This window comes from Apodemus sylvaticus, chromosome 6, assembly GCF_947179515.1.
Source record: "Apodemus sylvaticus chromosome 6, mApoSyl1.1, whole genome shotgun sequence".
In the NCBI taxonomy this organism is placed as follows: Eukaryota; Metazoa; Chordata; class Mammalia; order Rodentia; family Muridae; genus Apodemus; species Apodemus sylvaticus.
The window spans coordinates 98,818,106-98,830,530 of record NC_067477.1 but is presented as its reverse complement, the minus strand read 5'-3'; the positions used below and the strand labels follow the sequence as shown (position 1 = coordinate 98,830,530).

At 41.1% G+C, this 12,425-nt stretch overlaps 1 long non-coding RNA gene across 2 annotated transcripts in view; it reads left to right on the top strand.

Moving 5' to 3' along the window:
* The window catches only part of LOC127687424 (uncharacterized), a 139,102-nt gene that overhangs the window by 102,858 nt on the left and 23,819 nt on the right, over window positions 1–12,425 (top strand). For both annotated transcript variants that reach the window (XR_007978382.1, XR_007978383.1), the window contains one exon: window positions 8,826–8,935. This is a non-coding gene — a long non-coding RNA (uncharacterized LOC127687424). The remainder of the gene's footprint in view (window positions 1–8,825; window positions 8,936–12,425) is intronic.

The following is a 12,425-nucleotide window of genomic DNA, read 5'->3' as shown; positions in this document are numbered from 1 at the left end:
ACACAATAATTGTGGGTGACTTCAACACTCCACTCTCATCAATGGACAGATCAGGAAAACAGAAACTAAACAGGGAGACAGTGAAACTAATTGAAGCTTTGGACCAATTGGATTTAACAGATATATATAGAACTTTTCATCCCAAAGCAGAAGAATATACCTTTTTCTCAGCACCTCATGGTATCTTCTCAAAAATCGATCATATAGTTGGTCACAAGACAGACCTCAACAAATATAAGAAGACTGAAATAATCCCATGCCTCCTATCAGATCACTATGGAGTAAAAGTGGTATTTAATAACAATAAAAACAACAGAAAGCCCACATATACATGGAAACTGAACAATACTCTACTCAATGATACCTTGGTAAAGGAAGAAATAAAGAAAGAAATCAAAGACTTTTTAGAATTTAACGAAATTGAAGGCACAACATACCCAAATCTATGGGACACAATGAAAGCAGTGCTAAGAGGAAAATTCATAGCTTTGAGTGCCTCCAAAAAGAAATTCGAGAGAGCATACACTAGAAGATTAACGGAACAACTGAAAGCCCTGGAACAAAAAGAAGCTAATTCACCCAGGAGGAGGAGAAGACAGGAAATCATCAAGCTCAGAGCTGAAATCAATCAAGTAGAAACCAAGAGAACCATACAAAGAATCAACAAAACCAGGAGCTGGTTCTCTGAAAAAATCAACAAGATTTTGCCAGACTAACCAAAGGGCACAGAGAAAGTATCCAAATTAACAAAATTAGAAATGAAAAGGGAGATATTACAACAGAACCTGAGGAAATTCAAAAAATCATCAGATCCTACTACAAAAGCCTGTACTCAACACAACTGGAGAATCTGGAGGAAATGGACAATTTCTTAGACAGATACCAAATACCAAAATTAAACCAGGATCAAATAGATCATCTAAACAGACCCATAACCCCTAAAGAAATAGTAGGGGTCATAGATAGCCTTCTGACCAAAAAAAGCACAGGATCAGATGGTTTCAGTGTAGAATTCTATCAGACCTTCAAAGAAGACCTAACACTAATACTCTTCAAACTATTCCACCAAATAGAAACAGAAGGAACACTACCCAACTCCTTTTACGATGCCACAATTATGCTGATAACAAAACCACACAAAGATCCAACTAAGAAAGAGAATTTCATAAGGGAAATTGGTCTGAAGTTCTCTTTCTTTGTTGGATCTTTGTGTGGCTTTGCTATCAGCGTAATTGTGGCTTCGTAGAAGGAATTGGGTAGTGTTCCTTCTGTTTCTATTTTGTGGAATAGTTTGAAGAGTATTGGTGTTAACTCTTCTTTGAAGGTCTGGTAGAATTCTGCACTGAAACCATCTGGTCCTGTGCTTTTTTTGGTTGGAAGACTTTCTATGACTCCTTCTATTTCTTTAGGCTTTATGGGACTGTTTAGATGGTCTAGTTGGTCCTGATTTAATTTTGGTATTTGGTATCTGTCAAGGAAATTGTCCATTTCCTCCAGATTCTCCAGTTGTGTTGAGTACAGGCTCTTGTAGTAGGATCTGATGATTTTTTGGATTTCCTCAGTTTCCGTTGTTATGTCTCCCTTTTCATTTCTAAGTTTGTTAATTTGGATACTTTCTCTGTGCCCTTTGGTCAGTCTGGCTAAGGGTTTATCTATCTTGTTGATTTTCTCAAAGAACCAGCTCCTGGTTTTGTTGATTTTTTGTATGGTTCTCTTTGTTTCTACTTGATTGATTTCGGCCCTGAGTTTGATGATTTCCTGCCTTCTACTCCTCCTGGGTGAAATAGCTTCTTTTTGTTCTAGGGCTTTCAGGTGTGTCATTAAGTTGGTAATGTATGCTCTCTCCATTTTCTTTTTGGAGGCACTCAGGGCTATGAGTTTTCCTCTTAGCACTGCTTTCATTGTGTCCCATAGATTTGGGTATGTTGTGTTTTCATTTTCATTGTGTTCTAAAAAGTCTTTAATTTCTTTCTTTATTTCTTCCTTGACCAAGGTGTCATTGAGTAGAGTATTGTTCAATTTCCACGTGTATGTGGGTTTTCTGTTGTTTCTGTTGCTATTGAAGACCACTTTTATTCCATAGTGATCAGATGGGAGGCATGGGATTAGTTCTATCTTCTTATATTTGTTGAGATCTGTCTTGTGACCAATTATATGGTCGACAACCCTATTACAAAATGGGGTACAGAGTTAAACAAAGAATTCTCACCTGAAGAACTTCGGATGGCGGAGAAGCATCTTAAAAAATGCTCAACTTCATTAGTCATTAGGGAAATGCAAATCAAAACAACCCTAAGATTTCATCTTATACCAGTCAGAATGGCTAAGATTAAAAATTCAGGAGACAGCAGGTGTTGGAGAGGGTGTGGAGAAAGAGGAACACTCCTCCACTGCTGGTGGGGTTGCAAATTGGTACAACCACTCTGGAAAGCAGTCTGGCGGTTCCTCCGAAAACTGGGCACCTCACTTCCAGAAGATCCTGCTATACCACTCCTGGGCATATACCCAGAGGATTCCCCACCATGTAATAAGGATACATGCTCTACTATGTTCATAGCAGCCCTATTTATAATTGCCAGATGCTGGAAAGAACCCAGGTATCCCTCAACAGAAGAGTGGATACAAAAAATGTGGTATATCTACACAATGGAGTACTATTCAGCCATTAGAAACAATGAATTCATGAAATTCTTAGGCAAATGGATGGAGCTAGAGAACATCATACTAAGTGAGGTAACCCAGACTCAAAAGGTGAATCATGGTATGCACTCACTAATAAGTGGTTAGTAACCTAGAAAACTGGAATACCCAAAACATAATCCACACATCAAATGAGATACAAGAAGAAAGCAGGAGTGGTCCCTGGTTCTGGAAAGACTCAGTGAAACAGTATTTGGCAAAACCAGAACGGGGAACTGGGAAGGGGTGGGAGGGAGGACAGGGGAAGAGAAGGGGGCTTACGGGACTTTCGGGGAGTGGGGGGGGGCTAGAAAAGGGGAAATCATTTGAAATGTAAATAAATTATATCGAATAAAAAAAAATTAAAAAAAAAAAAAAAGAAAGAGAATTTCAGGCCAATTTCCCTTATGAATATTGATGCAAAAATACTAAATAAAATTCTTGCCCACCGAATCCAAGAACACATCAAAACGATCATCCAACAGGATCCAGTGGGCTTCATCCCAGGGATGCAGGGATGGTTCAATATAAGGAAATCCATCAATGCTATCCACTACATAAACAAACTCAAAGAAAAAAACCACATGATCATTTCATTAGATGCTGAAAAGGCATTTGACAAAATTCAGCATCCTTTCATGCTAAAAGTCTTGGAAAGGACAGGAATTTAAGGCCCATATCTAAACATAGTAAAAGCAATATACAGCAAACTGGTAGCCAACATCAAACTAAATGTAGAGAAACTTGAAGCAATCCCACTAAAATCAGGGACTAGACAAGGCTGCCCCTCTCTCCATATCTTTTCAATATAGTTCTTGAAGTCCTAGCCAGAGCATTTAGACAACATAAGAAGGTCAAAGGGATACAAATTGGAAAGGAAGAAGTCAAACTATCACTATTTGCAGATGATATGATAGTATACTTAAGTGACCCAAAAAAACTCTACTAGAGAACTCCTACAGCTGATAAACAACTTCAACAAAGTGGCTGGCTACAAAATTAACTCAAGCAAATCAGTAGCCTTTATATACTCAAAGGATAAGCAGACTGAGAAAGAAATTAGGGAAATGACACCCTTTACAATAGCCACAAACAGCATAAAGTATCTTGGTGTGACTCTAACCAAACAAGTGAAAGACCTATTTGACAAGAACTTCAGATCTCTGAAGAAGGAAATTGAAGAAGATCTCAGAAAATGGAAAAATCTTCCATGCTCATGGATTGGCAGGATTAATATAGTTAAAATGGCCATATTGTCAAGGGCAATCTACAGATTCAATGCAATCCCCATCAAAATCCCAACCCAGTTCTTCATAGAGCTAGAAAGAACAATGCTCAAATTCATCTGGAATAGCAAAAAATCCAGGATAGCTAAAACTATTCTCAACAGTATAAGAACTTCAGGGGGATTCAGTATCCCAGACCTCAAACTTCACTACAGAGCAATAGTGATAAAAACTGCATGGTATTGGTACAATGTCAGGCAAGCGGATCAATAGGATTGAAGACCCAGAAATGAACCCACACGCCTATGGTCACTTGATCTTCGACAAAGGAGCTGAAAGCATCCAGTGGAAAAAAGATAGTCTTTTCAATAAATGGTGCTGGTTCAATTGGAGATCAGCATGCAGAAGAATGCGAATCGATCCATTCTTATCTCCTTGTACTAAGCTCAACTCCAAATGGATCAAGGACCTCCACATAAAACCTGACACACTGAAACTAATAGAAAAGAAACTGGGGATGACCCTTGAGGACATGGGCACAGGGGAAAAGTTCCTGAATAGAACACCAATAGCTTATGCTCTAAGATCAAGAATTGACAAATGGGACCTCATACAACTACAAAGTTTCTGTAAGGCAAAGGACACTGTCAAAAGGACAAAATGTCAACTAACAGATTGGGAAAGGATCTTCACCAACTCTAAATCTGACAGAGGACTAATATCTAATATATACAGAGAACTCAAGAAGGTAGAACCTAGAGAACCAAATAACCCCATTAAAAAGTGGGGTACCAAGCTAAACAAAGATTTTTCACATTAAGAACTTCAGAGGGCTGAGAAACACCTTAAGAAATGTTCAACATCATTAATCATTAGGGAAATGCAAATCAAAACAACCCTGAGATTTCACCTCACACCAGTCAGAATGGCTAAGGTCAAAAACTCAGGAGATAGCAGGTGCTGGCGAGGATGTGGAAAAAAGGAACACTCCTCCACTGCTGGTGGGATTGCAAGATGGTGCAACCACTTTGGAAATCAGTCTGGCGGTTCCTCAGAAAACTGGGCATGGCACTTCCGGAGGACCCTGCTATACCACTCCTGGGCATATACCCAGAGGATTCCCCAGCATCTAATAAGGGCATATGCTATACTATGTTCATAGCAGCCGTATTTGTAGTAGCCAGAAGCTGGAAACAACCCAGGTGTCCCTTAATAGAGGAATGGATACAAAGAATGTGGTATATTTACACAATGGAGTACTATTCAGCCATTAGAAACAATGAATTCATGAAATTCATAGACAAATGGATGGAGCTGGAGTACATCATACTAAGTGAGGTAACCCAGTCTCAAAAGATCAATCATGGTATGTACTCGCTGATAAGTGGATATTAACCTAGAAACTTGGAATACCCAAGAAATAATCCACATATTAAATGATGTCCAAAAAGAACAGAGGAGTGGCCCCTGGTTCTGGAAAGACTCAGTGCAACAGTGTAGGGGAATACCAGAACAGGGAAGTGGGAAGGAGTAGATGGAGGAATAGGGGGAGGGACGAGGGCTTATGGGACTTGTGGGGAGTGGGGTCCCAGAAAAGGGGAAATCATTTGATATGTAAATAAAGAATACATCGAATAAAAAAAAAACAAAAACAAAACAGAACCCAACGAATCAAACAAATATTTCTGATAGTTCACCAACATCTTTTTGGAAAATACCATCACAATGAACTCAGATCACACACACTAACTATCCCAGAGAGATTTCATGCTAGACCTAAATAGAACACTGTAGAACTTGACAAGAAAACATGAAGAGTTTTCCCACATAGATAAATATCAAACACAGTCAAGGTCATAGCCAAGAATAACCCCTTAGTGACCATTGAGGTTATAAAATGCTAAGTTTAACCAGCACCAAACATTCTTAGGACTCAACATATGGAAAAAGCTGCAGGTTGAAAAGAAGAGATGGAGAGAGACAGACAGAGACAGAGACAGAGACAGAGAGACAGACAAAGACAGAGACACACAGAGGCACAGAGACAGAGAGACAGAGAAAATTGGATAAAGGACATGAACTGTGTAGACAGAGAACAATGTCTAATAACATAGACATCGGCGTTCAGCTTTGCTAACAGAATCAAACTATTTAGGAAAGTAAGATATCAAGATTAAAAGTAATGACAGAAGTTGACAAAAATTTAGATATAAGGAATGGTTCTAAGTGTTTGCATTAAGGTGGGGAGATGGGCACCATTACCCACTGGTGAGAGGAGGGTTAAATTTGGAGTATCATTGGTCATTTCCTAGTAATGAAAAAATATGCATGCCTGATAATGACTCTGCAGTACCATTTCTAGGAACAGAGTTTGGGAAACCACTGGTATATGCACATGAAGACACAGTGATGGAGAATTGATTGCAGTATTATTGCAATAAAAAGTTCCTTTCAGGGTGTGTGTCTGTCTGTGTGGGTGTATGCACGTGTGTGGTGTGTGTGTGTGTATGTGTGTATTGTTGTTCTCATTAGATGGAAACATGCACAGTTAGTAAAAACACTTCAGTAGCTCAGTCTATGTCAAAATGGGGACATCTCAGAGCCAAAGTGGCAAGAGAACAAGAGAGGAAAGTTGAACAAGATGCGTAGTGTGATGTCTGTGCAACAAAGCCCACATAGAACAATGACTTTTTTTTTTTAATGCCCAGATAGGTGCATGTGTCCAGGTGGAGATCTGTTTCCTGGAGAAGAGTTGGGTTGACTGGATGGAGAGGGGTCTCCATCATGTACATGTAACTAACTCCTCCTGTCTTCCTCTTTCTCTTTTTTCTCTTTCTCTTCCTTTAATAAGAATGACATGCACATTATTCCCTGACATGCAATAAGGACACATGCTCCACTATGTTCATAGAAATCCTATTTATAATAGCCAGAAGCGGGAAAGAACCCAGATGTCCCTCAATGGAGGAATGGATACAGAAAATGTGGTATATTTATACAATGGAATAGTACTCAGCAATTAAAAACAATGAATTCATGAAATTCTTAGGCAAATAGTTGTAGTAGAAACCTAAATGCATACAAAATTCAAATATGGACAAAATATTAGTAGTTGCTAATCTTGGGTGTTGAGAATTTGGGTGTAGTATATGACCATCTCGCCTTGAACACACCCCATCCGATGCCATCTTATCTCTGAAGCTAATCAGGGTGTGGTCAGCATGTGGTTGGGAGAATATGGCTTATCTGTAGTGTTTCTTTTTCTTTTCAGTATTTTAAACATCCTTAAAACTAATACTGCCAGGAACAGTCATATAAAATGGGGAGCGGGAGGAATCTCTTGAGAAAATGGGGATGTGACTTGCAATTGTGGTCCATGTGTCTCTCTCTGTGCTTGTGTGTAATGGTGTACTTTTGTTTGGGCACATGTATGTGCAGGTGTATACTCTGGTGTGCATGGAGGCACATGTGTGTCCTGCTCTATGGCTTTTTACCTCAAGGTAGAATCCTGAAGCTCCTGTTTCAATTATTGTCTGATTGGAAAGCTTTTGGGATCCCTATTTCTGCCTCCCGACATTGAGGTTATAGTCACACTTGGCTGGTTGGATTCAAACCTAGGTCCTCATGTTTGAACAGTGAGTGTTCTTACCTACTGAGCCATATCTCCACCCTATGGCTTATAATTTTAGTAACAGCTAAGTCCTTGTGTCTCAAGTATCCTCCTCTGAGTTCTGCATTTGCCATCAGTCTCGCTAGATATCTGTTTCTCCTGGTGACCCTATACAGTATTGTCCAGGATGCTATTGTCTTCTGTAACTTGCTTTGATAAAGGATGCCTACAACACCTGGTAGGTTAATCTACCCTGATGGAGATGTTACATCTCCATCAAATTCATTCCACTGCCAGGGCTCTGCTAACAACAGCAGTGAAGGACTGCTCCCTTCACTGGTACTGATCTGCGGAACTTCTAGAATTCCAAGAACTCCAGAGATCCCTTGTAAAGAAGAAAGAAAATCTGGGCATATACCCAGAGGATTCCCTGACATGCAATAAGGACACATGCTCCACTATGTTCATAGAAATCCTATTTATAATAGTCAGAAGCTGGAAAGAACACAGATGTCCCTCTATGGAGGAATGGATACAGAAAATGTGGTATATTTATACAATGGAATAGTACTCAGCAATTAAAAACAATGAATTCATGAAATTCTTAGGCAAATGGTTGGATCTGGAAATTTTCATCCTAAGTGAGGTAACCCAATCACAAAAGAACACACTTGGAATAGTCACTGATAAGTGGATATTAGCTCAGAAACTCTGAATACCCAAGACACAATTCACATATCAAATGATTCCCAAGAAGAAGGAAGGAGAGGGCCCTGGTCCTGGAAAGGCTTGTTCCAGCATTGTAGCGGAATACCAGGACAGAGAAGTAGGAGGGGGTTGATAGGAGAATGGGCAGAGGGAAGAGGGCTTAGGGAACTTATGGAGAGGTAGGAACTGGGAAAGGGAAAATAATTTGGAATGTAAACAAAGAATATAGAAAATAAAAAATAACTCTTTAAAAATATATATTAAAAAAAGAAAGAAAATCATAGTCACCAAGTGGGATATAAATGAATTCTGGGGATCTACCTTTCTATGCATGTAGTTCTGAGTGTATAAAATCAAACTTTTCCTAATAAAGCTCACCCCAGACTGAAAACAACACATTTTGGCTTGGGAGGTTCCTTGCTCAGATGTCTGTGTCAGGGTGTGGAGGAATTTAGCTCTTGTAAGCTGGGTGACTCTGCTCTGCAGCAGGCTCCTCTGCTGGGATGTGTGTGGAGTTTCTAGTCATGGGATGCTCTAGCCATTCTCCTGGCTCCCCTGTGTTTCTCATGTCTGACATCACCCCTTGTTGTCTCCCGATTCAGTGCCGAAGAAGACAGAGCTGTGTGGATCCCTCGAGGCAGACAACAGGGAACAGAGTGGTGAAACAGGTCATCAGGCCATGGATGGAACAGGATTCTCACAGTGAAAGCAGGTGATCGTGGGGTTTTCAGATCTGATCCATCACCTGTGGAGACATCCTGGGGTCCATCCTATTGATCACCAAGCTCCAGCTCTGACTCCTCTCAGGGCCAGCTCCCACTTCCTTTTCCACTTTCATCCTGGCTCTTCTCACCACGGCCTGACCTCTGTTTTGACCACACAGCTTTGTGACTGTCTTCACACTTGCCGCTTCTTCCAGCGTAGGACGTCTATTTCTCCTGGGTGCTATTGAAATGTTCTCATCCTTTGGGGCCCTCAGCTCTCTGCTTGGTTCTTTTTATCCTGGCAATGATGGTGAAAACCTGCTGAGATATGTCTGTCTTATTCCCTGTGAGGCGTTCTTGGAGGTGGGCATTTGCCCACAACCATCCATGGTGCACTGCAGTGTTTGAACACACAAGGGCCCAATATTCCCTTCGATGCTGTTGGGTTTGATTTCCATTGTGGATCACCATGCAATTGAGATACTACACAGGGTCCTGGCTCAGAGCCTGTTGCCCCCATATCTCTAGACTGTGTGCTGTAAACCTTACCACACTGACATGATGTGGAAGACCCAGGACTGTTGAGAGGGGCATATTCTATTACAGGCTCTGTGTATTTGTATGTGTTTGCATGTGTGAGTGTATATTTGTATGTATGTATGTGAGTAGAATTCTCTGTGTGCTTTTTATTATATTTTGTATATTTGTAAGTATGTATGAATGTATTTGGTTGCAAGCACGTTTGTTTGTGTGTGTGCATCTACTGTGTATGTTTGGCTTGTGTTTGTGAGTGTATCAGGCGTGTGTGCTTACCGTATTTTAACAGGAAACCGCAGTAGTGGGATATTGTACCCATAGGAAGTTACTCTGTCTCCAGTTATCCCGTACTCTTTCTGCTATTTTGTCCCCTTACCCCCCCCCCCCCAGGGGCTAGTGATAAATATAAGAGGCAGAACGATGCTCTTCTGAAGTGTTCTTATCAGTGGTGCTATTTACAATGGATCCTGTGAAGTGTTTTCAGGGTGAGCTATTTTAGGACACTGTCCTTTGATGTAGGGTACCCTAGTCACACCCCTGGGCATTGAGCCCCCATCTCTCCAAGCACCTCTCATTCCTAGTGGTGAGATTATATCTTTCACTGTTCACAGTTTCTTATTCTTTTTTTTTTTCATACTGGTGTAAGAAAATCAATTATTTAAGGTGATTGCTTTGATCATCGGCTGTGGGTTTTCAATGGAAAATAAACCCTCAGCTGTGCAGTTCCCTGCCAGCCTCTGCCCTCTCAGCATGGAAGCAGCCCTTCTGAGGGCCACCTTGGTGTCTCTGTGTTCTGTCACCGCCTGCCATGAACCACAGTCAGCCAGGCTCCTCACTGAACACAGCCTGCTGTGATTGTGGAATTCCCATAGTCCCTTTCATCTGACAGCACTGCCCAGTCTCTGTTAAGTGGCCACTCAAGCTCTGAGTGAAGACTCTTATCAGACCTCTTCAAAGAGGCTGGACAGTGGAATCATCCCCTGTCTGCCCTGCGTGGGCATCTTATGGTATTTCCTAATATACTGTTTTCCTTAGTTGGGCGGAAAGAATTGGAGGTCTAGAGGGAGCTGTGTAAATTTGCATCTATGTCATATTAATGAGGTGCTAATTGCTCTTGCAACCTTTTAAATGCAAATGACTCTAGTCTGGTTTTCATTGTCCTGTACCCGGCCTCTAGCCTTCCAGCCTCTCTACTGTTGTCAAAGTAATTATTAATGTCTCTGTTAATAAAGAACAAGTTTCATGTTCTGGGCTGTTCACTACGTGCAGGAGATCTGGTGAGGCTAACAAGGTCATTTCAACATTGTTAAGGTCATTCAAAAAACAAAACAAAACAAAAAACACCCCCCCCAAAAAAAAAACAAATCACAGTGTCTCCAAAAAGACAGAGCCATTTGCAAAGTGTGCTGTTGCTAACAGCTGTGTGCTGAGTAAGCATGGAAGGGGTTAACCCACAGAAAGCTGTGAAGTCACTAACATGATCTAATATTCTCATGGCTCTGTTTCTGCTCTCCTTTCTAACATAGCAAAATGATGTGGGTGGGGGGGTGGGGGATGGGATGGGGTGGATGGGGGAGAGCCACATCCTGGAGTTCAAGGCAAAATGAAGAGCCGGTATTGCCCATTGTCACCACTGTCAGCACTGCCAAAGATACCTAGAATGGACAAAGGCCACAGGGGCTTGGGAACCACAAGCTGATTGAAAACCCTGGGTCATAACACTGGGTTACCTATGAAGTAAATGGTGATCTGCGTTAGTCCTTACAGAAAGGCTGATTGCTTCTTCTCCTTGGGTTTTTTGCATTGTGTCTTAGTTTGTAAATGACACTTTTCTTGATTACTGAGATCGTCAGTTCCTCCTTAAGTTCCGTCTTGCCTGTGTCACTGTCCTAGCCCTGAGCCATCTGGTGGATGGTTTTTGCTTTCAGCTGAGGGAGGCTTTTGATCCTGCTATAGATGGCCCTGCTGTAGGAGTTGGAGTCTTGAGGTTTTCTTGGACTCACTGATTTTTTTTCATAATAACCATAGCCTTGTCTCTGCCTCTGAGAACTCTCACTGAGTAGCTAGTGTCTGAGTGTCTGTGGGCATGGCTAGTTTAGGTTTTCCTGGGTATAGTGGGCCAATAAGAATAAAAAATAGTTCTGCAGATTTAAAAAAAAAATGAAATTATTTGGTATATGTCAAGCCAAAGATGGATGTGGGTTTTAAATTCAGAAAATATGTGGATTTGTTTTCCATTTTGGTCTCTGTGTGTCTGATGTGTGTGTAGGTACATATACATGTATGTACACATGTATGTAGAGATTGATGTTGGGACTCATCCTTTATAACTCTTCCACCTTATCCATTGTGGTGGGATCGCTCAATCAAGCCTAGAGCTCACCTCTTGGCTAGCCTTAGTCAGCTTGTTCTGGGGCTCCCCATCCAAAGCTGGGATCACAGGCAAGCCATCACACACCAGGCATTTATGTGGGTGCTGGTTATCCGAACTCCATTACTGGTGCTTGCATACCTAGGGCTTACCCACCGAGCCATCTTCCCAGCCTGTGTGTGGTTTATAATCAGGCTACTTTGTTTTCTTAAGCTTGGTATTTTTAAATTAAAATTTCAAATTCTTTGGTCTCTATTTTCTTAACAGCTGATGAGAATAAGGTATATTTGGAAGGGGCTGCAAAGATGACAGAAACAGCCTGTGCAAAGAGACGTGATCACATGGTAACCTGACCGTTCGCAGTTCCCCTCTTTGTGAGAAGAAACCCCTTATTTTCACAAACATTTGCTCAATTCTGGGTTCCCCAAGTTGAAGAACCAATGGCTGCCAAGCTTGAACAAGTTTTGAGTAAGCTTGAATTTAAGATTAGTATGGTGTGTGTCTGTACACACATCATATTAAGGAGGGACGATGTGAGTGTGTGGGCAAGAGTGCCCTGGAACATGCATGGAGATGAGTTCTTCTACCTT